The 25,244-nt window shown below is 42.1% G+C and overlaps 1 protein-coding gene and 1 non-coding gene across 5 annotated transcripts in view; both read left to right on the top strand.

The window, feature by feature from the left end:
• Window positions 1–25,244, top strand: part of CACNA2D3 (calcium voltage-gated channel auxiliary subunit alpha2delta 3) — an 846,876-nt gene that overhangs the window by 79,681 nt on the left and 741,951 nt on the right. The gene's annotated exons all lie outside the window — the stretch shown is intronic.
• On the top strand, window positions 13,488–13,637 carry LOC122683368. The gene has a single exon (XR_006337715.1). It is a non-coding gene; the product is annotated as a small nucleolar RNA SNORA62/SNORA6 family (small nucleolar RNA).

The following is a 25,244-nucleotide window of genomic DNA, read 5'->3' as shown; positions in this document are numbered from 1 at the left end:
AAACACATGGTTTTAAAACACTCTCCGACATAAATCACAGCAGGATCCTCTATGACCCACCTCCCAGAATATTGGAAATAAAAGCAAAAATAAATAAATGGGACCTAATTAAAAGCTTTTGCACAACAAAGGAAACAATAAGCAAGGTGAAAAGACAGCCCTCAGATTGGGAGAAAATAATAGCAAATGAAGCAACAGACAAAGGATTAATCTCAAAAATATACAAGCAACTCCTGCAGCTCAATTCCAGAAAAATAAATGACCCAATCAAAAATAGGGCCAAAGAACTAAACAGACATTTCTCCAAAGAAGACATATAGATGGCTAACAAACACATAAAAAGATGCTCAACATCACTCATTATCAGAGAAATGCAAATCAAAACCACAGTGAGGTACCATTACATGCCAGTCAGGATGGCTGCTATCCAAAAGTCTACAAGCATTATATGCTGGAGAGGGTGTGGAGAAAAGAGAACCCTCTTACACTGTTGGTGGGAATGCAAACTAGTACAGCCACTATGGAAAACAGTGTGGAGATTTCTTAAAAAACTGGAATTAGAACTGCCATATGACCCAGCAAGCCCACTTTTGGGCATACACACCGAGGAAACCAGATCTGAAAGAGACACGTGCACCCCAATGTTCATCGCAGCACTGTTTATAATAGCCAGGACATGGAAGCAACCTAGATGCCCATCAGCAGACGAATGGATAAGGAAGCTGTGGTACATATACACCATGGAATATTACTCAGCCGTTAAAAAGAATTCATTTAAATCAGTTCTAATGAGATGGATGAAACTGGAGCCCATTATACAGAGTGAAGTAAGCCAGAAAGATAAAAGACCAATACAGTATACTAACGCATATATATGGAATTTAGAAAGATGGTAACGATAACCCTATATGCAAAACAGAAAAAGAGACACAGTTGTACAGAACAGACTTTTGGACTCTGTGGGAGAAGGCGAGGGTGGGATGTTTCGAGAGAACAGCATTGAAAGATGTATATTATCTAGGGTGAAACAGATCACCAGCCTAGGCTGGATGCATGAGACAAGTGCTCGGGCCTGGTGCACTGGGAAGAGCCAAAGGAATCGGGTGGAGAGGGAGGTGGGAGGGGGGATCGGGATGGGGAATACATGTAATCCATGGCTGATTCATGTCAATGTATGACAAAAACCACTACAATATTGTAAAGTAATTAGCCTCCAACTAATAAAAATAAATGGAAAAAAAAAGAAAAAAAATAAATAAAATTTCCATGGTTTTGATAAACACTGAACTTTCCTGGAGCATGACGTTTGTAAGTTATCAGAGTTATTCAAGATTTTGAAAAAATCACATCACCAAGGACAGTGCTAATAGACGTTAAAACATACCTGTGTGTGCTTGCACTTGTAGCTGTTGAATTTTCAGTGATTCTATATCGAGGTATAGACATCTGACTGTTTATGTTTTAGTGTAGTTGTGCCCAAGTTTTTAATCTACTGAAATACCTATTACATTATTACAAACCACTTGCCTTTGATTTTCTATTATATTACAGGTCAGGCATGCTGATTTTTTTTTAAATGTTATAAGTTAATATCTCAGTTTCATTTTAAGGAAATAAAGGTGACTTTGCAAAATGATTGCTTTATTTATTTATTTATTTTAAATGATTGCTTTAAAAAGAGTCTTTAGTCTCATCAGGTGAAGAACCACTGCTCTACAAAATAAAGCCTGTTAAGGGGTGGGAGGGCAGCGAGTTCTCAGGAGGGAAACCTAATGGAAGGATCCTCACAGGAAAGTTGTTGAAAGGAAGCTTGAGTCTGGAATGCCTTTGCTAGACCTCTGCTTGCCTCCTGCCCACGTATCACAGCCCTCCCGGTTTTCTTTGAGATGTTAATTTGTTGCTAGGAAAATTATCTTGTCACTGACAAACGAAATCTGGAAGAATCAGCTCTTCTTATAAAGTGGTTCCTATGGTATCTGCAGGGCTTTGTCGATTGCAAGTTATGAATATTTATGTCTCAGGAAAAAAATTCCTCATTTAAATTGCATTTTCAGTAATTTCTCACTTAATTTCCCACAGAAAATAATGACATTTCCAGCCTTTGCCTAGGTGAATGTCTTCAGAGACAGCAGTTTTCACACTTGGACTCAGGGGGCATTGGATTATACCCAATTCCAAACACACAGGCAGGCTTACTGCCCTGCAATTGCTTCCATATAAAATAGCGCATGTGCCTGATACATTATTGACTGAAGATAAAATGCCAGACGTGATTATGATAAATTAGACCTTTTGCATTATTTATAAGATTCAGTGTAAACTGTGTTTCACTTTTCCCCCACTCACATTTACATAAAAACTATTGTAGGACTTGTTAGTAAACAGTTTTAAAATTTATCATATAATCGACCAAGTTTGAAAGGCAGTTCTAGCCCAGGTTTCCTCCTCTTTATCCACGAGCTGTTCTGTTCAAAATGTTATGCACCTATGTTGTATGGGCCTGAGCAAAGTCAAGGAGAAGCTGAGCCTGGCGCTGGCAGGAGATGTCTCTTCTGTGGCTTCACGTCTTCTCGTCCTGGACATGGCTATTTGAGCATCTGTGGGAAGGAGTTGCCATCTACAGCATGTCTTTCTCCCTTCTCGATACTCAGGACAGTATGTAATGCCTAACTCCAGTGTGGATCCACCTTCAGCATTTTCTCCTGATCAAAACTTTTCAGAAGTGGTTTTTTTTTTTTGGTGCCGTTTTTTCCCTCCTTCTGGTCTTACACTTATCTCTTGAGGGAAACAAGGAGAATGAGCCCACAGATAAAATTCCTTTCTTGAGTTGTGTGTTTTGCTTTTGCGTGGCAGGTCATCACAATAACATCTTACGTTTGTCTGAGATCTTACAGTGTCGGAACTGCTTCTGTATGTGAGCGTCTCTGATCCTCTGGCTGCTGGGAGGAGCTGAACTGTGAGTGGGTATAGGCCCTGGAGGGAACAGGGCTGAACGGGAGAGGGTCACTAGCCATCCTTTCCATATTCATTCCTCCATTTCTTAGCATATTCTTTGATGAGCCCTGTCTACACTTCCCCCTTCTCCACTTCCTCATTATCTCCAAACTGACGTTAAAAGTTTCTAGCCTTTGGGTGTTGGAGATACCCTTGGGAACCGCTTTCTCTGTGTGGAAAGAGAAATCTTGGGCTTGGGCTTTGATTAGTGAAGTGATGCTGTATCTTTGGACACACTCACGGTGAAAGTCAGAATAGCATGTGTGAAGTTCCAAGGAAAGGAAGATGTCAGAAGCTAAACTGATGCCTTCTTCTTATCAGACTTTTCTTTTTTTAACCTAAAAGAGCTAAAAGACTAGCTCTGTTCTTTACCTGTGCATAACAAAGATGAGGGCAAGCTCCTGTCTTTGTATTTCTTTGTGTGTCTTTGTCTTTGTAATATCTAAAAGAGCCCCCTTCCTAATAGGCTCCTTGTGGCTCTGCCAGTCAGACCCCCAGAGGTCTGACACAGCGAACCCGCCATTGCCATAAAGGCCTGACTTTTGTGTGTCAACTCAGCTTCTCCAAGGGGATTTTAATGTGTCTTGAACCCTCTTCACGTGGATGATCTAGGGCTAGCAGCCTGATGTTAGGCCAGAGCCTCTGGCTTCCCATGGCACAGCGTATTTCTGTAAACCAGCTGGAAGTTGCTGGCCAGGCTTCCTCCATAGAGCATTGATGGGCCAGATGCTCTGTGGGGCTCTATTTGCTAATTTATACTATTTGCCCACTTTTTATGCTTTAGTTCCAGTATGTCTGGATAATAAAATTAAACTGGCCCGTTTGTAGCACATTAAATGGCTTTGTTCTCCTGCTTTGGCACTGAGCCTCATGTGGAATTGTGTGAAAGGAAGACTCTTCACTTGGGAGCCCAGTGGAATTCAGGGTTTCATAGCCAGCTGTCAGTTCAAGGCCATAGATTTGCTCGTCAGGCCCCGGGTGGTGATGGGCTTTGTGCGTTTACCTGGTGGCATCCTCTGCAGCCCTAGACGTGGTGAGGCCTCCCTGCATCTGGACCCTGAGTGCACAGATCTGGTTGCGCAGGTCATTCACCAGGTCTTTTGTTCTTCACTTGACTTTCCTGTGCTGAATGATGGCTACTGCCATTTGATTCTTTGTGCCTGGTTCCTTACTTTTGCTATGGAATAGAAAGCTACGGGCTTCATAAAATTTATAAATTTCTTTTCTTCCTGGCATCCTATGTTTTCTTTTTCCCCCTCTCTTCTTCCTTTTTAAGCCCTTATTTCTGCTCTTATTTTCCTTTCTCACCCTGTACTTGACCCCTTTCTTCTAGGGCTAAGGATTATATTCTCTATTTATATATATATATATATAAATATTTTTTTTTTAGATTTATTTATTTAGTTAGTACTATTTTTTGGCTGTGGAGGGTCTTTGTTGCTGCACATGGGCTTTCTCTAGTTGCAGTGAGGGGGGCTACACTTGGTTGCTGTGTGTGGGCTCCTTGTGGAGGAGTTTCCTGTTGCAGAGCCAGGCTGTAGGCACTGGGCCTCACTAGTTGCAGTGTATAGGCTCAGTAGTTGTGGCTCACGGGCTCTAGAGCACTGGCTCAGTAGTTGTGGGGCATGGGCTTACTTGCTCTGTGTCTTGTGAGATCTGGAACCAGGGATTGAACCACTGTCCCTGGCATTGCAGGGCAGATTCTTAACCACTGGCACATCAGGAAAGCCCCTATATTCTCTATTTTGATACTATCTTTTTCTCTCTTTTTTGAAAACTTTAAAAAATGGACATCCTTAAACATATTCAAAATAATAAGATTATCCAAATTCTACACCTATATCTACTAATCTGTTGCACTGCCCCCTGGATTATTCTGAAGCAGTTCTCATGCATCATATCATCTTTTCTCTCAGTATTTCAGTGTGTGTCTTTAAGAGAAGGACTTCTCCTTTAGACAAAAGACTTTTAAAGGAGAGCATCATAGAAATTTGATTATTCAGAGGCTGTTAATGGTCATTGAAAGCAGTATTTCTCCAAATACAGTGTAGACTATGATAGAACTAACACTAGTAAAATGAATAAATTTTAAAATAAAAGTATTCGTATAGGGCAGTGGTCAGAAAACTAAGACTTGAGGGCCAGATTTGGCCCACTGCCTATTTTTTGTAAATAAAGTCATATTGGACCACATCCTTTCTCATTTGCTTGCATATTATTTATGGCGGCTTTTGTGTGACAGTGGCTGAGTGGAGTAGTTGTGAAACAGACTGTCTGGCCTACAAAGTAGAAGACATTTACTGTATGGCTCTTCAAGGGAAAATGTTTGCTGATCCATGGAATAGGAAGTTTGTGGGTGGAGCGTATGTTGGCACATGAGTGGCTAAAGTTTGAGAAATATCAATCAGACCCAATCTCTTGCTTTGTAGCTGATGGAGCTATAAATACCCAGGGAGGAGAGGTTTGCCTTGGGCCACACGCTGGGAAGTGGTAAGTCCATCCTGTAGCTGATTCTGCCCACTTTCCATCCTTGGGCTTTCCCCCTAAAACATGCTGCTCCAGACCTTGCACTAACATCTTTAAGCATTTCACATTGGTTCTAGGTCTTACGCTGGATCGTTGTTCTTTCCAGATCGAAATAATTTCTTATTTTTAGTAATGTAGCACAAAATGCTTTGTATAAGCTTGCTGTTGTGTAGCCCCTCAAATTATTAATGACTAGGAGACAATTTCAAAGACATGAAAAGAATATTTTTAAAGTTGAGTAATTTACTACCAAATAAAATAGATTGAAGGTCTCTTAACATAGACTACAAGGCTGACTTTACTCAGGGATAGCAATTTCATCTTTAGCTTTAGTGGCAAATATCTAGCTGGGAGGAAAGCATCAAGGTAAAATAAAATGTGAAAGAGTTCTCTAGCAGATACTTATGCTTTTCTCATTTCAGTATCCATTTCTGTTGTAATGATCAGAGTAGGGGCAGTGCTATAGGCACAAATGTTATTATGTTTTGTACCGTTCATTTACTTAGGGTCAAATAGCCATGAGGTTGTATCAACCCGTAGACTTTTCTGATGTTTCCCATTTTCCTGTGTTTTAGACAAGTGCTTAAGAAAATAGGAAGTTGTTTTTTTGGTTGAGGTTTTAAGATTTTGAGGTGAAAATATTGTTCTTTACTTATAATTCAAAATTATTATTATTATTTTCTTGTGGTATAGGCAACTTGCTAAAATGATTCTGTGGTTTACGTAGAACTTCACTGTCCAATTTGATAGCCACTGTCACATCTGGCCGTTGAGTGCTTGAAATATGGCTGGTATCAATGGAGATGCTCTGTTACTGTGAAATAAACATGGGATTTTGAAAATACAGTGCAAGAAAGAGAATGTAATACATCTCATCATTTAAAAATATTGATAATATGTTGATAGTATTTTGGATATATTGGATTAAGCCAACTTTAGTATTGAAGTTATTTGTTTTTTATGTTTTAATGTCACTACTAGAAAATTTAAACTTATATGTGTAATTATATATTTATTTTGGAAAGTGCTGTATGTTAGGGTGAAAATAATTAAGGAAAATTTTGAACAATTAGAGCAATAACAAGGAAGCTTGATTTATTTGATGCTGGAGACTTGCTATAATGTTTGAAGCTACAGTACTGGAAGGAGTGGGCATTGGTTCAGCACTCATCAATTGATGGAACAAACCATCTAGCATAGAAACGAACTCTAGGGTTTGTATTGAGTAAATGTAAAGGTGGTCTCTGATCGCTTACAGCCATGTGAGATTATTTCATAAACAGTCTGCAATTCGTTCACTATTTGTTAAAAAATTTGAGTTTGAATCTACTGTTATGTTATACCCCCAAATAAATGCCAAGTAGACTGAGAAAATAAATTTAGGAAATGAAACTATCAAAAAGAACTAAAGCATCATCTAGTCAAATGTGTATTTGATCTCAGAATAAAAGCAGTAGAAGAATTGTAAAGGAAGAGATTGATCACAGAGAAATCTAGTTTTATTCCTTAAAAGAAATCTGATAGAACTAAAAAGTTGGAGCAAGCCAGTTGTAAAACAGGAAACTCGTCTAAACTTCTGATTCGCTGAAGATACAATGTTCAGAAGACCACATTTAATGGACACGAGAGTTCTATGAATTTAATTGGCCTTATCCTTGCCAGTTTTCTGTTCATTAATAGGATTGTCAGATTTAACAAATACAAATATGGAACATCCAGTTAAATTTGAATTTCAGATAAAAAACAGATAATTTTTAGTATAATTGCATTCCAAACAATATTTGGAACGTACTTTTACCAAAACAAATTTGTTGTTTATCTGAAATTCTAGTTTAATTGGGCATCCTGTGTTTTACTTGGCAAACCCAGCCTTGGGAATCCCAACCCCCATTATGCAGAAGGAGAAGGAAGGCTAGGAGTTAAGTAGTTACATGGCTGGTCTTGGTGGAGAGGAACCTGGGGTCCGACTGCCCTGCAAAAAGGATTTCAATTAATTGCCCTCATGAACCCTGCATCTCATCTCTGCCTCCTGGACTGTGGGGCACCTGTGTGTCCCAAGGCTCCCTCAAGGTGCAGGCGGTTATCAGAGTGGAGGGATCCAGCCCCAGGTCCCAGTTACGACATCTTCTTTGTACCATCTTTTAAAATTCATGAATCTTGTTTCTGTCATTAATAGAAAAGCAGCCTTAATCAGAACACATGTTTTAATTATCCAGTTAATACACAGATTCATTTTTGTTGAGAGAAAAATATGTACACAGTGAGAGTTCTGATTCTTCAGTTCCTGGCAAGCAATCAAGAAGATGAGGGAAATGAATGTAGGTAAGAAGACTGTATGTCCTAGGACAATCCCAATTTATGCCTGATGTCTCAGTAGTTATTAACTGTTGTTATTAATAATGTCCCTCTTCTCCTCCCAAACTTTATTCTCCAAAGAGTCTTTGTTCTGGTAGGAAATTACATGGTTAAGCTAGGCCTAGGAGAGCATGGATATTAAGTGCAGGGAGGAAACACATATTAATAGATAGGAGATGGGAGACTTGTTCTTTGGAGAAAATGATTGGCTCTGGGGAAACCTGGCAGTAACACACCCAGTCCTATAGGAATAGACATCCAAGGATAACCAGACTTAAAGCAAGTCGCTAGGATGCAAGAGAGAGGCCAACCAATCAGAAAGAAGGAATCCTGGGAAATGCAGAAATGGAAGACAAGAAGACATTTAAGAAACCTACAGTACCTTCAAACATAAAAGGATATATTGAAGATAAAAGTAAGAGTAGGAAGCTATAAAAGAATATGGAAGAGAAGGGAAAAGTACCCGGAAATGAAAAGTGATAGCCAAAGTAAGTTCAATAGATGATTTGAAAGATAAAATTAAAGACATTCCCCATAAGTAGGCTAAAATAGCAACGATATAGGATCAGGTAAAAGAAGAAGAGAAAGCCAAGAGATTAACCTAGGTGTTCTGACATCTGACTAACCACAGCTCCACAATGAAATGAATAGAAGGGAGGAAATTGTCATAAATATAAAAGACAGCTTTCCTGAACTGCAAACTGGAGTCTTAAGATGAAACAGTCTCACCTAGCAGAGTAGGGGATGGCTGTAGATGGGGAGCCCCTACTTAGGCACATAGGAATGAGATTGGGAACACCAGGCCCAAGACATTCCTAAAGCATCCAGACGAAGAATGAGGAATCCAATTGGCATCAAAGTTCTCAACAGTAATGGTGGCAGCTAGCAGACAGTCTAGATGGAACTATAACTTCTGGTTTAGACTTTGGTGCCCTGATAAACTCTCAGTCGTGAGTGAGAGTAGAGAAATGATGCTCAGAACTAACTAGAGCATGGGCTCCTCCTTTTTCTCCTTCACCAAGTGGGAGATAACCAGTGTAGGACAGATAATCCAGTGTGCACCCCAGGAAAGTCCCAGCGTGACAACTGGTCAGGAAGCTCTGGTTCTGCTGGAGCAGCAGAAAGGTGGGAACCAGAGTGCGGACTCCAAGAAAAAAGGAAACAGGGCCAGTAGATCATCTGAGGTGATGGGAGTATAAACAGTCAGCAAATGAAAATACAAGGCAGCTCTTAACATTAGGAAAAACAGTGTTCCACAAGAGAGGACATGTGATGATGGCATATCCTTAGCTTCGTATGCTTAGGGTCAGTGTTTACATCATTGACTGTTTTCAAAATTATGATGACTCTATTGGGAGGATGGAGGGAGGAAAAGAAAGCAGAGGATTGTGATGAGAGTTAAATCTTTGTCACAACAGGTCATCAACTGATAATGTCTGTAATTGATAATGTGCCTATATTGCTATTTCTTGATATTTTGCAACATGGAAGAAAATGCCAGAGTGAAAAAGCTCAAAGAGTTGACAGTAGTTGCTTTGGTGCTAGAATGGGGCAGGAGACAAAAAGGGAGGTATGGAGGTTTGGGACGGAGGATATCTTTTTTATTAAATAGGCAACATTGCTATGTTAGGGTTATCACATAAAATACAGAATGTTCAATTGAATTTGAATTTCAGATAAACACTTAAAGTATAAGTATGCCCATGTAATATTTGGGATGGGCTTATTCTAAAAATTTATCCATTGTTTATCTAAAATTCCAATGTAGGAACTTCCCTGGTAGTCCAGTGGCTAAGACTCCATGCTCCCAATGCAGGGGGCACAGGTTCAATTCCTGGTTGGGGAACTAGATCCCACATGCCACAACTTAGAGTTCTTACATTGCAAATAAAAAGTTCTCATGCTGCAGCTAAAGATCCTGTGTGCTGCAACTAAGACCCGGTGCAGCCAAACAAATAAATAATAAAATAAAATTAAAACATTCAAGTGTATCTAGACAAGCTGTATTCTTTGTTGCTTAATCGGACAACCCTAGGTTATGTGTATGTATTAGCTTGATAAAAATATTGGGTTGGAAAATCCCAAATTTAACTTTTTGGCTAGCCCAATGCATAGAATGTATAATTATATACAGATAACAAAAGGTTCGAAGATGATGCATCTAACTTAGTTGTAGCTGATTCTAGGGTGTGTCATTGGGAAAGAGGAATGACCTCAATTTCTTCTTTTTCATATTTGAATTGTTTTACTGCAAGCATATATGTGGCTCGGCGGTACAGAATCTACCTGCAATGCAGGAGATCCGAGTTCGATTCCTGGGTCAGGAAGATCTCCTGGAGGAGGAAATGGCAACCCACTCCACTATTCTTGCCTGGGAAATCCCAAGGACAGAGGAACCTGGTGGGCTACAGTCCATGAAGTCACAAAGAGTCGGACATGACTGAGTGACTAAACAAAAACAATATATTCTTTTGAGGAGTAAAGAAGGAGTCAAAGAAACTCAGCAGAGTGACAGTGCTGACTGGGGCATGTGCCTGCCTTGCGGGTGTTCTGAGAGCTACAGGGCGTGAGAAGGGGCGGCTGTCTGTGGACTGGGAAGTGAGGTCAAGGAGGCTTAACTGTGGGGAAAGTCTCAGCTCAGCTCAAGGTTCTTACAAGGTCACCTCTAGGAAGACGAAAACTGCCTGTGTTGAGACTGTGTTAGCATTAGAAGAGCATTGGAGACTTTTTGTCCTGTGAAGACGATCTCATTGCTATTAACGTTTCCAAATTGTGATGGCTCATTCTTATTCTTCTGAGGTATATTGATTGGCCTTGAAAAGAAAACAGTGAAACTCGGCCATTACCCAGCACAGAGAGAGTATAAAACTAATGCTGAGCTTTGCAGTAACCGTGTTGGGTGGAGCTGTACTGGTTAGGTATGGGTTTTCAGTTGATTCTGAAAAGAAGATCCATGTAATAGCTGAATTAGTTAGGGCTGCTGAAAGAAGTAACCCAGAAATTACAGGGCCTTAATATAAAACAAATTTATTTCATTTTCTTAATAGTCTAGTGCAGTTCTCTTCCCCGGAGTGACTGGGGCACCTGGGCTCCTTTCATATGGAGGCTCCTCTGTCCCTCAGGACTTGTAGAGCACTTGACAGGACTCACCCTGCCAGCCAGCCACGAGCAAACAGTGACATGGGTAGGGGCGCATGTTTTAGGGGCATGTCAGATGTGATGTCCGTCACTTCTGCCCCCATTCACGGGCCAGAATTCTGTCCTGTGACCCCACTGTCCCTGCAAGGGAGGCTGGAAGACGTAATCTTCTTGAGTTCCCAGGGAGAAGAACGGGCTTTAGGTGAGCCTGAAGGCCGTGTCTGCCGCAAGAGCTATTGTGTGCTGAACTCACTGTAATTGTGTCAACATATTAGTCGTTCATATACATACACTGTCTCACAAATCCTGGGAGATGTGTTCTAAGATTCCCATCTTCTTCACCAAGAAAGTGAAGTTCAGAGACACTGTGTTTACTGAGGTCCCACAGAGCTGCAAGTGGGAGAGTTGGACTTGCCCGTTATCTGGTACCACTATATCCTGAGTGGTCCTCTGTTTGCGTTTTAATCATCTATTTAAAAAGAAGGGACACCATGAGCAAATTTAAGATCATGTTTAAAATCCCTCTTGGGTCCATCCTAATGTTCTTTCCTTATTGTGTCTAAGGCTTAGAGCTAGGTACTTCTCTCCCTTGCACAAGCCTGCTGCTAACCTTTCGGAATGAATGGAAATTGGTGCAAGATTCCTGGTGGCAGTCTTCCAGCCCAGCAGAGGCGGGGAGCTCGTATTTGTCTGCCTTACCGCTGGAATGTGAGGGACATCCTCTGCACGTTGTGCCGTGTGGGGAATAGGCCGTGGCCCGTGGTCACTAGACAGTGAGGACAGTGCTGATGGCATGAGGGAAAGTGACAGATCTCTTCTGCCTGTAACTGCATCATGGGAGCCTTGGGATGGAGCTGCTTGACAGAACGCATTTCCACAAGATTACTTTGGATTAGCTTCCCTGGGTGCATCTATTCTCACTTATCCATCATTCAGGAAGGTGATCTACAGCCCAGCTGGCCGAGTGCCTGTCTAGCCATATCCTGTCAGTCCAGTCCAGTGATTCACAACCCCACTAAGTTGGGGTTACTTAGTATTACTGACTCGATTTGGTGATGCATTTTCTCTACTTTGTTTTTTTCTAAAAAGTAGAGAATTTAGTGTATTCTGGAACTTTTTAATTGGCTCACTTTGTTTGCCACCTGCCCTTCAACATGTTGGTCTGCTCCAGAGGCCTCTAGAGGGGACCTGGGTACCCAGCAGGCCCAAGTAGTGGCTTGGTAAGGCTCCTGTTGTATGTGGGGTTTTGGGTTCCGCGTGGCCTCACCTTAGGTCCTGGGTAGCCTGCAGTCCTGTCCCGGGGACCTGGGTGCCACCTCCCCCTCCCCTCACCTCCAGGTTGGGAGTATCTGGTCCCAGTGTTCGTGTGCCAGGCCCCTGTCAGTCACCAGTGTCTCTGTTCTCGGCAACTTGGGTCCCTCCTGCTTCATTTTTGGAGAGGGGTATCAGTTCTGCCCTCTCTAGGTTTCCTTTCCTTGATGTAGAGCATCACGTGTGGGTGGTACTGAAAAAAATTTTTTTTTCTAATTAATCCAAGATGTTTGAACCAAGGGTTCACAGAAATTTTAGAGAATTCAAGATATGCATTGAAATAATTGGAGACCCCCGAGGATGTAGCAAAATAATGTTGGGACATAATTTTGGCCCTTGGAAAAGCCCTTTAATAAGGCCAGTTGTCCATTATGCCTCACCCTCCGGTCCCTTTGTTTGCACCTGGTGATCCTCCTGCATACTAAAACTCTGACTGGGGTTGTGACTCGAGGGATATGAAAGAACTTTCTGCCGAACTTTTAGCTAATGAAAATAGAGGTAAAAAATAATTATTCCTCTATCCATTATATACCGAGTGAGGCTGAAAGGAGTTCACCCATTAAATTACATTTTCAGTGCTCTGTTCCAATGTATGCTCCTTTACAACTTTATTTAAAGAAAGCATAACGTGAAAGGCTTTTAACTCTGATGGAAGAAAAACAGGAGCCTTAGTCAGTAATAGTAGAATCTCTCATCTCATCGTCTGTTCCAAGAACAAAGATTTTTTTTTTTTTTTTAAATTGGGACTCCAGCAGTCTCTTGGATTATATTAATGGAACGTAACCTTAATATACCTCTCCAGAGGATAATCTAAAGTGTATGTTAGTTCTCTGTAAGTATTTTTGATCTTAAACTTTTTATTTTGCTGTGTTTTCTGTGCTCTTGCCTCCATCACTTTACTGAATATCTAAGCAGTTTATTTAAAAAAACCAAAAGTCCCCCCAGAGATGAATGTTGCATATATATCTCTTTTATTCTATGGGGATTTTTAATTACTGAATCAGAGATGTATTCAGCAAGAATTTATTAAGCATCTACTATGCACCATGCACTTTCTAGGCCCTTAGGATTCATTAGCCAGCAGAAGAGGATCCATGATAGGGGATTATAGTCTAGAAAGCAAAAGACAGACATTAAAGATAAACATAATAAATAAGAAAAGCACTGCACATTGTTAGAGCTTGGAGTTGAGGCTGCTGGCCCATGGACTCACAAGTGTAGGTAGTGTGCTACACGAGGGGCAAGTGTTTCGCTAACACCACAAGGGTCTCTGGCCCAATGAGTGGAGTTGGATAGTAATACTTGCTACAAAACTATGATTTTAAGGAATGAGAGCTTATTTAAGGAGAGATGAAAACATTTAAAAAATACCTTTTTTTCTCTTCAATATTCCTAACTCTTCAGGCAGTACTTGACTTTTCTGTTTTCTCAGTTGACGTATCCTGCTCTGAGATCCTAAAAAGGGAGCGCACTCAGTGGGTCTCATGTGGTGGATGCTTGCCCGGGAAGTTCTGCGCATGCGTGGCACCATCTCCCGAGAACACCCATGGGAGGTCATGCCGGATCTCTACTTCTACAGAGATCCTGAAGAGATTGAGAAAGAAGAGCAGGCAGCAGCTGAGAAGGCTGTGACCAAGGAGGAGTTTCAGGGAGAGTGGACTGCTCCAGCCCCCGAGTTCACCGCCACTCAGCCCGAGGTGGCAGACTGGTCCGAGGGCATGCAGGTGCCTTCCGTGCCGATTCAGCAGTTCCCCACGGAAGACTGGAGTGCTCAGCCTTCCACTGAAGACTGGTCTGCAGCTCCCACCGCCCAGGCCACTGAATGGGTAGGAACCACCACAGAGTGGTCGTAAGCTGTTCTTCAACAGACTTCCACCAAAATGGAAAATAAACTGTTTCTAAAAAAAAAAAAAAAAAAAAAAGAAAAGCGTAAAGTTTGTTAGCATATGATATGGAAAAAAGTAGAGAGGTTAGGAAGGTTAGGAGTATCTGGGATGTAGGGGTGGTGGAGATTGAAGTGTACTATCCAGAGGTGTCACCTATAGCCCAGCTCACCACCCCTTCATTTTCTATTATGTAAAATCGGAATGTTGAGAAATGGTCTTTGAGCAAGAGGTAGACTTTTTAAAAATTGTCTTGTAAGATTACCTAAACAGCTGTTGTTTCTTAGGTAATAAGCCTGTTTAGAGTGTTTCTTTGTAGGAAAATTAACAAATAAGATTTAACAATTTGCATACGCTGCAAAAATACATATTTCATAGTGTAAGAAAGCTCATATTGGCTTAAAAAAGAGCTGTGGTTTTTTATATGACATTATATGTTAACTTGATAAGGGCATTAGACTTCTATAGACTCAGTTTCCTCCTCTATCAGACATGGATTGGGTGTCAGAGGAATAAATGAACATGAAAAGGCTCTGTGAAATGTCATTTGTTCCATCCTGGAGTGAATCCACGTGGGATTCACAGTAATTCACATCAGCTGCTGGGGTAGGAGTTAGTAAACCCATCAGGTTCCTGTCTCCAGGACTTTCTACTGTTTGATGTTCCCTTCATGTTTCCTCTTCCCAGGCCTGCCTAACCCCCCGACACAGGTCCATCAGATTTGCCCTCTTGTCTCTACCCTGTGCCAAGGCGATGAGTCAGGCAGAGGATGGAGGCAGTGAATTCTAATTCTTGATAGTGTGTGAATGATGATCGAATGCATCCTGAGAAAGGGGGCTGCGTACTAATGATTTAATAAAGGGATTATGTTAACAACTTATTGACCAAAGATGAGTTAATTAATACATCTTTTGATACCTGAACTTTATTGACTAGAGACACATCAATTTTCACTTACATAGCAAATTGCCAGTCACAGGCGTTAGTTTCTGCAAAAATCGTCTGGTCAATAACGTGTTAATAGAACTAGATAGATGTTTATGTGATACAGGTCACTCCAAATATATGTTCTTGTTTCCCTCTTTTTTATATAAGTGATAGCATGTTTTATATCTGTATACATATATACTTAAATTGGAGTATAATTGATTTACAATGTTGTGTTCATTTCTGCTGTATAGCAGAGTGAATCAGTTATACATATACATATTTCCGCTCTTTTTTAGATTCTCTTGCCACAGGTCATTACAGAGTATTGGCTGGAGGTCCCTCTGCCATACAGTAGGTTATTCGTGGTCTGTTTTATATAGAGTAGTGTGTATATGTCAGTCCCAACCTCCCAGTTCATCCCTCCCCGACCTGTTCCCTCTCGGTAACCATAAGTTTGTTTTCTACATCTGTGACTCAACTTCTGTTTTGTAAATAGGTTCATTTGAACCAGCATGTTATATGTGGTGCTACAAGCCCTCCTTTTTAAAAATTTATGAATGTATTTCAGAAATCTTCCCATATTAGACCCCAGATACTTCCCAGATTCCCTTTACAGCTGCCCAGAAGGGAATTTTCTGACTGGATCATTACAGTTTTAGCCAGGTCCTTTTCAGAGGTCATCCTTTTTGCTGTTCTTCACACATGCTATCATAAAACCTTGCACAGACATCATTTTACCTCTGGGCACCTTCTTTGAGGATAAATCTCTAGAAACAGAAATGTAGGGATAAAGTCTGTATGCGTTGGTAATGTTCATGTGTACTCAGCCACTCAGTCGTGGCTGACTGACTCTTTGTGACCCCGTGGACTGTAGCCTGCCAGGCTCCTCTGTTCATGGAATTTTCCAGGCAAGAATGTTGGAGTGGGTTGCCGTTTCCTTCTCCAGGTAATGTTGATAGATGTTGCTAAATTAATTTTAGAGTGTTTGTACCAGTGCTGTACATGACTGTACACCCCTATCAGTCATGAATGAACAATAATCCTTTTGTTACTCAGTTTATGCTCACTCTGCTCGCCTCATGACAGGCCAGTTAACTGAGAGACAAGGTGTTGAGGCAAGGAATACGACTTTATTCAGAAAGCTGGCTGACCAACAAGATAGCAGACTAATGTCTCAAAATAACCATCTTATGGGCTCTTGATGAAAGTAAAAGAGGAGAGTGAAATACTCACTTTTTTTGAATTAAAAAAATAAAAAACTTTTTTGGCTTAAAACTCAGCATTCAAAAAACTAAGATCATGGCATCTGATTCCATCACTTCATGGCAAATAGATGGGGAAACAATGGAAACAGTGAAAGTCTTTATTTTTTTGGGCTCCAAAATCACTGCAGATGGTGACTTGCAGCCATGAAATTAAAAGACACTTGCCCCTTGGAAGAAAAGCTATGACCAACCAAGACAACATGTTAAAAAGCAGAGATGTTACTTTGCTGACAAAGGCCCGTCTAGTCAAAGCTATGGTTTTTCCAGTAGTCATGTATGGATGTGAGAGTTGGACAGTAAAGAAAGCTGAGCATCAAAGAATTGATGTTGGAGGAGACTCTTGAGAGTCCTTTGGACTGCAAGGAGATCCAACCAGTGAATCCTCAAGGAAATCAGTCCTGAATATTCATTGGAAAGACTGATGCTGAAGTTGAAACTTCAATAATTTGGCCACCTGATATGGAGAACTGACTCATTGGAAAAGACCCTGATGCTGGGAAAGATTGAAGGCAGGAGAAGAAGGGAACGACAGAGGATGAGATGGTTGGATGGCATCACCAACTTGATGGACATGAGTTTGAGCAAGCTCCGGGAGTTGGTGATGGACAGGGAAGCCTGGCATGCTGCAGTCCATGGGATTGCAAAGAGTTGGATAGTCTGAGCCACTAAACTGAACTGATGGGATCTTGATGCTAGGTTCTTTCATAGGACAGAGACTGGGGAGGGTGAGGAAGTAAAGTAAAAAGGCCATTAATCTTACAGATATCTCCTGGAATGGCAAGCCTGAGGGCAAAATGTACTAATTTCTTTCTTCCTGTAGCCATCCGCAGGTGGGCAAGGTCCTGAACAAAGGCACCTTGGTTTAACTAGGCAGAGGGGCAAGGTTCCCTGAGGCAGGCCGTTATGTATGGACAGTATCCTTTTAGTGAACAAAAAAAGTGGGAAGCAAAAGTTAAATTAAAAGCAACAGATCCAACATGGAGTCACTTCCTCCCTGTAACACCGTGTTTCCCCACAGTCTTGCCAGGATGATGTGCTAGTGAAATTTTGCTCACCTGATAGATAAAAAAAGGATATAGTTATTTTAATTAAATTAATTTATTTGGCTGCGCCCAGTTTTAATTACAGCATGCAGGATCTTTGATCTTTGTTGACAAGCAGGATCTTTTTGGTTGAGGCCTGCCAACTATGAGTTGTGACATGTGGGATCTATTACTAGTTCCCTGACCACGGGTCAAATCCTGGCCCTCTGCATTGGGAGCCCAGAGAGAATCTTAGCCATTGGACCACCAGGGAAGTGGTGGACCAATTGGACCACCAGAGGAGATGCAGCTTTGAGAAGAAGTTTTCCTGAGTCGCCTTGTACCTCCTGGATTGCCAACTTCTCTGTGTTCTGCATCCTCCCAGGAGAGCAGGTGACTAGCACCTGGGAACCACATCCCTGGATGAAACCATAATCCACTGGGCACTGCGTGTCTTCATTGTCTTTGTATGTAAAACTCAGGCCCATTTTATTGTTTACAAACCAAATACTTCTCTCCCCCTGTGTAGATGTACTTAATGCTGTCTTGGTTGGCAGCAACTCAATTATTTACTTTTAATTTTCTCTGTCATTAGCTTCCTTACCACAGTAGATAGTCATCTATGAATTAATGCCTAATTAATGAAAGAGATTCTGCTGTTTAAAGATACTTGCAAATTGTTTTCTAAAAACTATATTCAGAAGATGTAAATGATTTCATTTTTTCTATTCTTTTACATTTTAGGTCTTTAGATGTTAGATTTGTTTTTCAAAAAGAGAGGCTGAGGTGTGCCGTGAAGCAAAGGCACCATTAAAACTGAATTGAATTTATTTAGCTAGGAAGACTGCAAGGGATGTTATGAAAATCTTGATTCCATGTCTTGCCAAGGCATCCCCCAGACACTTTGCGGACTTACTTTTTAAGGCTCAGGGAATGAAGGAAAGCCTCACCAGTACTCATGAGATAGGTGAGCTTAAAGTTGAGTGTCTTTCTGTACTTAGGTGTGGAGGGAATGGAGTGCTCAGCCTCTGGCTCGAGGCTTCAGTTTCTTCACCTGTGAAATGGGCTGGATACCCTCCTCCTAGGATATTCTACTCGGAATAATGAGATGCTATGTGACATAGTACGTGCAGCGCCCGGGCTCTGGAGGCCCTCCTTGCCTCCTTTTTACCCCACCTTACACGTTGACTCCTGTAAATATTTTCATGTTTCCTCCAAACAGCCTTTAACCTGTGAGGATCGAAGGTCTGAATATCCACTGTCAGTTGTTCCTTGTGGAACCTCCAGATAACCTGCTTCCGTGGCCAGGATGAAGGTGCAGAGCTAACAATGCTTCCATAAACTGCTCCTGGTCCCTGAAACTGGGTCACATTTCCTTCCTTTAGGAAGATATTCAGGTGTTTGCTTCCTGAAAACCTTATTTTTCACCCTTTTGAAAGGTTGTTCAAGGGATAGTTTTAAATATTAATAGAAATAATAAGACCTCTTTTCTTCTGGTCCTGTCTGGCTGTATTAATTAGTACATTGCTATTATGTTAAAACAGCTATTTACCAGCGAGGGTTTGAGTCATTGATGGCCCCCTCCTGCCCTAAGACCCTTGCCCCTGCCCCAAGATAATACCGGAACAATTGCTACCTTGGTCTTTCTCCTGGGTTGTAGTTCATTCTTCTTTACGGGATGCCTCTGTCAGTGTCTGCTTGTGCAAGGTAACAGCACTCTCTCTCTTCTGTGGTCCTCACCCCAAGGATGGTTTGTTCCCTTTCACAGCTCAGAGGGTGGAGACTGAGTTAAGGAATTCCTTGTGACCTGCTGTTCACTTTAAGGGTGGTCTGATGCCTTCAGGCTGCCAAATGCTGAGATTGGATATAGAATCCCCAGACTTGTTTTACACCACAGGGTCAATAGTAGCTAGAGTCAAACAGCATGTTTTCCTCTAATAATTAAGGACATGTGATAAGATGACATTAGGATAGAAGTAAAAATGATGTCAAGTGGAGAGACTTATTTATCTTGCTGTCTACTTGGGTTGAGGGATTTGGATAGGAATAGGGGGCAAAAGAGGGCTTCCCAGGTGAGTCAGTAGTAAAGAATCCGCCTGCCGATACAGGAAACACAGGAGACCTGGGTTCACTCCCTGGGTCGGAAAGATCCCCTGGATTAGGACTGACCAACCACTCCAGTATTCTGGCCTGAGAAATCTCATGGACAGAGGAGCCTACTGGGTCACAATCCATGGGGTCGGAAGGAATTAGACATGACTGAGCTATTGAGCACACACACAACCAGGGGACAAAAGGAAGCTTAAAGGTTTGCTGCCTCTGGCCTTGAGTTCCTCTCCAGCACCTGCTGCTGACAGAGCTTTTCCAGTACGAGTCAGACAAGTAACTGGTCTACCACAGGGGCAGCCCTGCCACTCTGGGGATGCTCAGAGCCTTGGCATTTCACATGGAAATACTGGGTTGAAGGCATTTACTGAGATCTCTTGGACCCTGGAGCTCAAGCCTTGTGGGAATGGGGCCCTCTTGACGACTCATAAAGACTCAAGATGCCTCTGGCAGAAACAAAACTGGCATTCAAAAAGTCTTCTGGGGAAATTCTCATATTTCAGAAGACTCTGACTTACTTAATTTGTTAGACCTGTCAATTACCATGCCTCAAGCATCCACTATTAACATCTTGTCTAGCAGGTATTTCCAAGTATTTGTTAATATCTCACAGGCCTTTATTTTGATGACTAAACACAGAGGAGATCTAAAATTCACCGTTACATCACAGCTACTGAGACAAGTGGGGACCTCTTTTTCTCTGGTCTCTAAGGGACCAGATCTGGAGCTGAGGGGCAGTATTGGTCAGTGTCCAGTGTGCTACCACTAAAGCACACTTTTGTGCTGTGGCTTTTGTCAAGGATGATGTAGTGCTTCCACTGCAGGGCTTATACGGAGCTACTCAAGATGTCTGCATTAGAGTTGAAAGGTATGGTTAGCATTCTTGTTCTAAACAGTTCATGGTTCTGTGGCCGTGAAGCAACCTAGGGTGTGGAGAGGCTGACCCAGCTTAGTCAGGAAGAAGCAGCTCTGATGGATTCATGTCCCATTCTAGAGGTGACAAGACCAGACAAAGATGGTGGCACCAGCACTTCAGTGTCTCATGATTCCTGAACATCAGTATCAGAGACCGTGTGAGAAGTAGTTACCATGGTTCTCATCTTGCGATACTCAGGTATTGACACCATCGATGGCTGGGCTGCAGGACCCAGATCCTCTGTCTTTTGGCTGAAGTCTTTCCTACAAGTCTGATGGGAGCATATTGTCCTGCATTAAACACAGTGCCCTGGAGGAGGTGTCCTCATACGTGACCTCTTGCCAAGTGTCTGTCAGCTGAGACACGGCTGTGACCTCATCCCATCCCCTCAAGCAGGTCCCCGCCCAAGCATGCCCCTCCTCTCTCTCAGCTGAGGTTAGCTCCTCAGAGCAGCCATGGAGTGCAGAGGCCTTGGATTGATGGGGTAGTGAAAGGTTCTGGCCCACTTCATCTCCCTTCAGATTTTCTTCTGTGCATGTGAACTTGACCTTTTGATTTTTGAAGCTAAGGTTTATCTTGTCTTTGTGTGCTAGATTTGCCATGCCTTGCCCGGGGGAACTTCCTCTTTTCCAAGTGAGTAAATCTGGTGAGGGTAAGAGGTGGGCCAACATATTCTTTTGCTTTTCATATGTCACTTCACCTTTCCCATATGATTTCCAAACTTGGGTCCACACCCCAGTGTCTGTGGGTGTTAAATTTATTTACTCTGATCTCAGTTGGCCAAAGAGAAAGAAGAGCAGTGCAGGGAGGTGTTCATATACATAAATATATTTCATTCAAGGGCTATGCTTTTTTATTCTGAGCTTGCTCTTCTTTTTTGATTTAAAATATCCTTTACAAAATAACTGTGGTAATAGATGGTGGAGTGTGTGTGTGTGTATGTGTGTGCATGCACACACACATATGTGGCTATTTCCTCTTTAATTTTCTTACTTTGTTGAATAAAAACCCAACAGTCTTGTGCTGGTCCCTCAGATTAGGTGATCCTCTCCTTTTTTGGGGTTATGGAGTCTTTTGGGAGCTGTGTCCTCTGTTCCTAGGTTCCCACTTTGAGTTTCAGGGAGGTGGCACAATTTAAGAAGCCAGCATGTACTGTTTGCAGAAGATATTTTACAACTGATGAAGCAGAGGCCTTGAAAGATTAAATCTCTGTATTCTGAACTAATAGGCTTTTTAATAGCAATCTTCTCTCAATAATACATTTCTTTGCAATTCAGTGATTTTGAAAAATTTATGTTTTGGAAATGTTTAAATATTCCATATATATGTACTTCATATAATAAAAAACAAAAAGTATTCATATAATTGTTGGGATACCCTGAGTTTGTATGAACAGGTTGTTATCCAGGTTTTCTCCCAAGTGTGTGGGGGTGGGCTTAGGGCACCAAAGTGCTCAGTCTGCAATTAAACTTGTGGATTACTATCAACATTTTAAACTAATTAGGTGAGGAAAAAGCATTTTAAAGAAGATATAATGGCTTCTTGAATTCCTGCTGGAAGGCAGCACAATATAGTTGTCTGGTTAGAAAATTTTTTTAACATCAATGATTTAACAGAGTACATTTGAAGGTAACCCAGGAAAAAAGTGCATTACCTGTTTCGTGTTTGTCAAAAATAAGCCCAGGTAGAAGAAAGCAGTGTCCAGCCAGGACTTAAAATCATCCTTGGTGTGAAGTGGGGCAAGCTTTCAGTTAGCTGTGGTTTTTCTGAGCACCTGCCCTGTGGGCTTTGAAGATGCTGTGGAAATAAGTTCAGCAAAACTCCCTGGTTTCCTGGAGCTTCTGTTTGGTGGAGGGAGATGAAGGAGAATGAAATGGCCTGAAATGAGTAATTCAGGAAGTGACAGATCCTGGAAAAAGGGAAGGTGAGCCAGTGGTGCTGTTGGGTCAGGTGATGGAGAGGCCTTTTGAAGGAGGTCTCATCTGGGCTGGGAGTGGGAGGAGCCCGCCCTGCTGGGGAGTCAGACGGGGCTGACTGGGAGGAGGGGATGGGGCATAGGGGGCTGGTGACCCTGGAGTCTGAGAGACAGGTGGGTTTCTTTTCTGATGCAGTGGGGAAGAAACCAGAGGGTTGTTCAGCAGGGCAGTGACGTAGAGGGCAGGTGGGGTTGCAGGGCACAAAAATCATGGCTTCTGAGTGTCCCATACCCCCTCATTCCCACAGCCCTGGTCAGTGTTGGGGTCCCTTCTTGTGTCTTTTCTGCCCCAGACAGTGCCCTGGCCTAGGGAAGCTGGTGATGGAAATGGAAGCAGATTGAATATTGGCCACCCCAAGAGACCAAGTGCTAATCCCTTGAATTTGTAGACATCACTTTGTTGAGAAAAACGGTCTTTGCAAGCGTAAGGAAGGATTTTAAGATGAAGTGGTTACTCTGAATTACTGGAGGGGGCCCTACATGCCTTCTCAAGTCTCCTTATCAGAGAGAGGCCAAGGCAGGTACAGACAGCTGGAGGAGAAGAGGAGGTGAAAGCAGAGCCAGGGAACACAAAGGAATGCCAATGGCCACCAGAAACTGGAAGAGAAAGGGAATGGATTCTCCTGAGGGCCATCTTGATTTCAGACTTACAGCCTCTTAAACTGTGGTAGAATGAATCCTGTTGTTTAAAGCCACTCGTTTGTGGTAATTTGCTGTGGCAGCCACAGAAAGCTAGTGCAGGTCCTAGTACAGGAGAAAGAGAAGGATGGAGGGGTGTTAGCACCTCTCTTCTTTGGACCTCCCAAAACTCCAGCATGGTGGGTGGTGATGGAGGGGGAAGAAGGGTGGGAAAAACCCACCCTCCCACTTTGTGAGACTGCCCACTCACATCCCCCCTCTTTTACGCTAAAACCGAGCTCAGTTTGGAGACGGGATTGTCCACTCTCATATGTCCAGCAGCCAGACTGGCCATACTCTGTGGATGAGGGTGGTTGGGATGGGAGTTTGGCAATCTGGACTGGCGCAGGCCGGGACTGCTACACTGCTCCTCAGCTGATGTTGCCCGTGGGATGTGGGCCAGTGGGGTCAGACATCCTAGTTTCCTGGACAAACCTGAAAAACATCTAAAAATTTTTTTTAAACATAGAATTTCCTGGCATTGAAATCTGGTTCAAGCATTTTAGTTTACAGGTATGATTTGACTATAGGGTGAGGTGAAGGGCTCTATTTTGTAACTTCTGTCCTACAGTGTTTATTTGTCCCAGAAGTTAGCATTTTAACTTCCACTCTCATTTTTAAGGGTCTGACTGGGTTTTAGTCAGTATGTTAATTTCTTATTGCTGTTATGACAAATGACCACAAACCTAGCTGCTTAAAACAATGCATGTTGATTATTTTATATTTCTAGAGGTCAAAGTTCCAAAATAGACTTTATAGGTCTAAAATCAAGGTATTTGCAAAGCTGTGTTCCTGCTCTAGGCTATAGGGGAAAATCTGTTCCCTGCCCTGTCCAGCTTAGTCAAAGCTAAGGTTTCTCCATTGGTCATGTAGGCATGTGAGAGTTGGACCACAAAGAAAGCTGAGCAGCACAGAATTGATACTTTCAAATCATGGTGCTGGAGAAGACTCTTGAGAATTTTTTGGGCAGCAAGGAGATCATACCAGTCAGTCCTAAAGGAAATCAACCATGAATATTCACCGGAAGGACTGAAGCTGAAGCTCTAATACTTTGGCTACCTGATGAGAGGAGTCGACTCACTGGAAAAGACCCTGAGGCTGAGAAAGATTGAAGGCAAAAGAAGAAGGGGGCATCAGAGAATGAGATGGTTAGATAGCATTACCAACTCAATGGACATGAATCTGAACAAACTCCAGGAGATATTGGAGGAGATAAAGGAAGTCTGGCATGTTGCAGTCCACAGGGTCGCAAAGAGCTGGACATGACTTAGTGACTGAATAACAATAGCAAAGGCATTCACAAGTCCTGGGTTTTAGGATATGGACATTCTTGAGAGGCCATTGCGGTGCCTTCCATTTCCATGCCCTGCATATAAGAAATCCCTAGCTACCTTGTCTCTCTCATCCATTCTTGCTTGTGCTGGAGCTGGCTGATACCAGATCTCAAGAGGCAGTATCTTTTCTTGGTTTCGTGTTTAGTGACTTTATGTAGGTAGCTTGGAATCAGCCAGGGTAGAGTTTACATGATTATACCATGGAAATCAACTGCTACAGTTCATGCTTTCCTACCTTCCTCCCCTAACCTCTTCATTTGGGCTGAGATTCCTGTTTTTGGGGACACCCTGTTTATTGTTCTATGGATTGTCATTGTACATTTGGGAAGATGGATATGGATGAATAACAAGAATTATGGAGATCTTGGTATGGAGGCCATAATTAACACTTGTTTGAACTTTATAGGTTTGGATAATAAACATGCGCCTTTTATATTTTCCTTCTTTCAGAGAAATCTTTTTTTTTTCTTCTCATTTCTGGCTGGCATTACAATTCTCCTTTTCTTGAGCAAGGGAAATCATAAATAATTTCCAGCTTTAAACAGATGACCTTCTCCCTCCATGAGCACTTTGGCCTTATTTCTTCTGAATCCCTTGTAGTATTTTGACTTTTGATGGATGTGTGCAGTCCCCCAGATCCTCCTAGAATATGGTGCATCTTGAAGCATGCTGGCAAGGTGGTGGCAGTTAATTAAAGAATTTGCTTAATGAAATGTCTTTCCTTAATAATTGAAAGATTCTCGTTGAGGAAATATTCTAACAAATCCTGAAGCCTGATTTTGCACTTGTCATTTTATCATGCTGTCTTTTG

The sequence above is a fragment of the Cervus elaphus genome, chromosome 24, assembly GCF_910594005.1.
Source record: "Cervus elaphus chromosome 24, mCerEla1.1, whole genome shotgun sequence".
Classification (NCBI taxonomy): Eukaryota; Metazoa; Chordata; class Mammalia; order Artiodactyla; family Cervidae; genus Cervus; species Cervus elaphus.
This window is presented reverse-complemented; position numbering and strand designations above follow the sequence as displayed.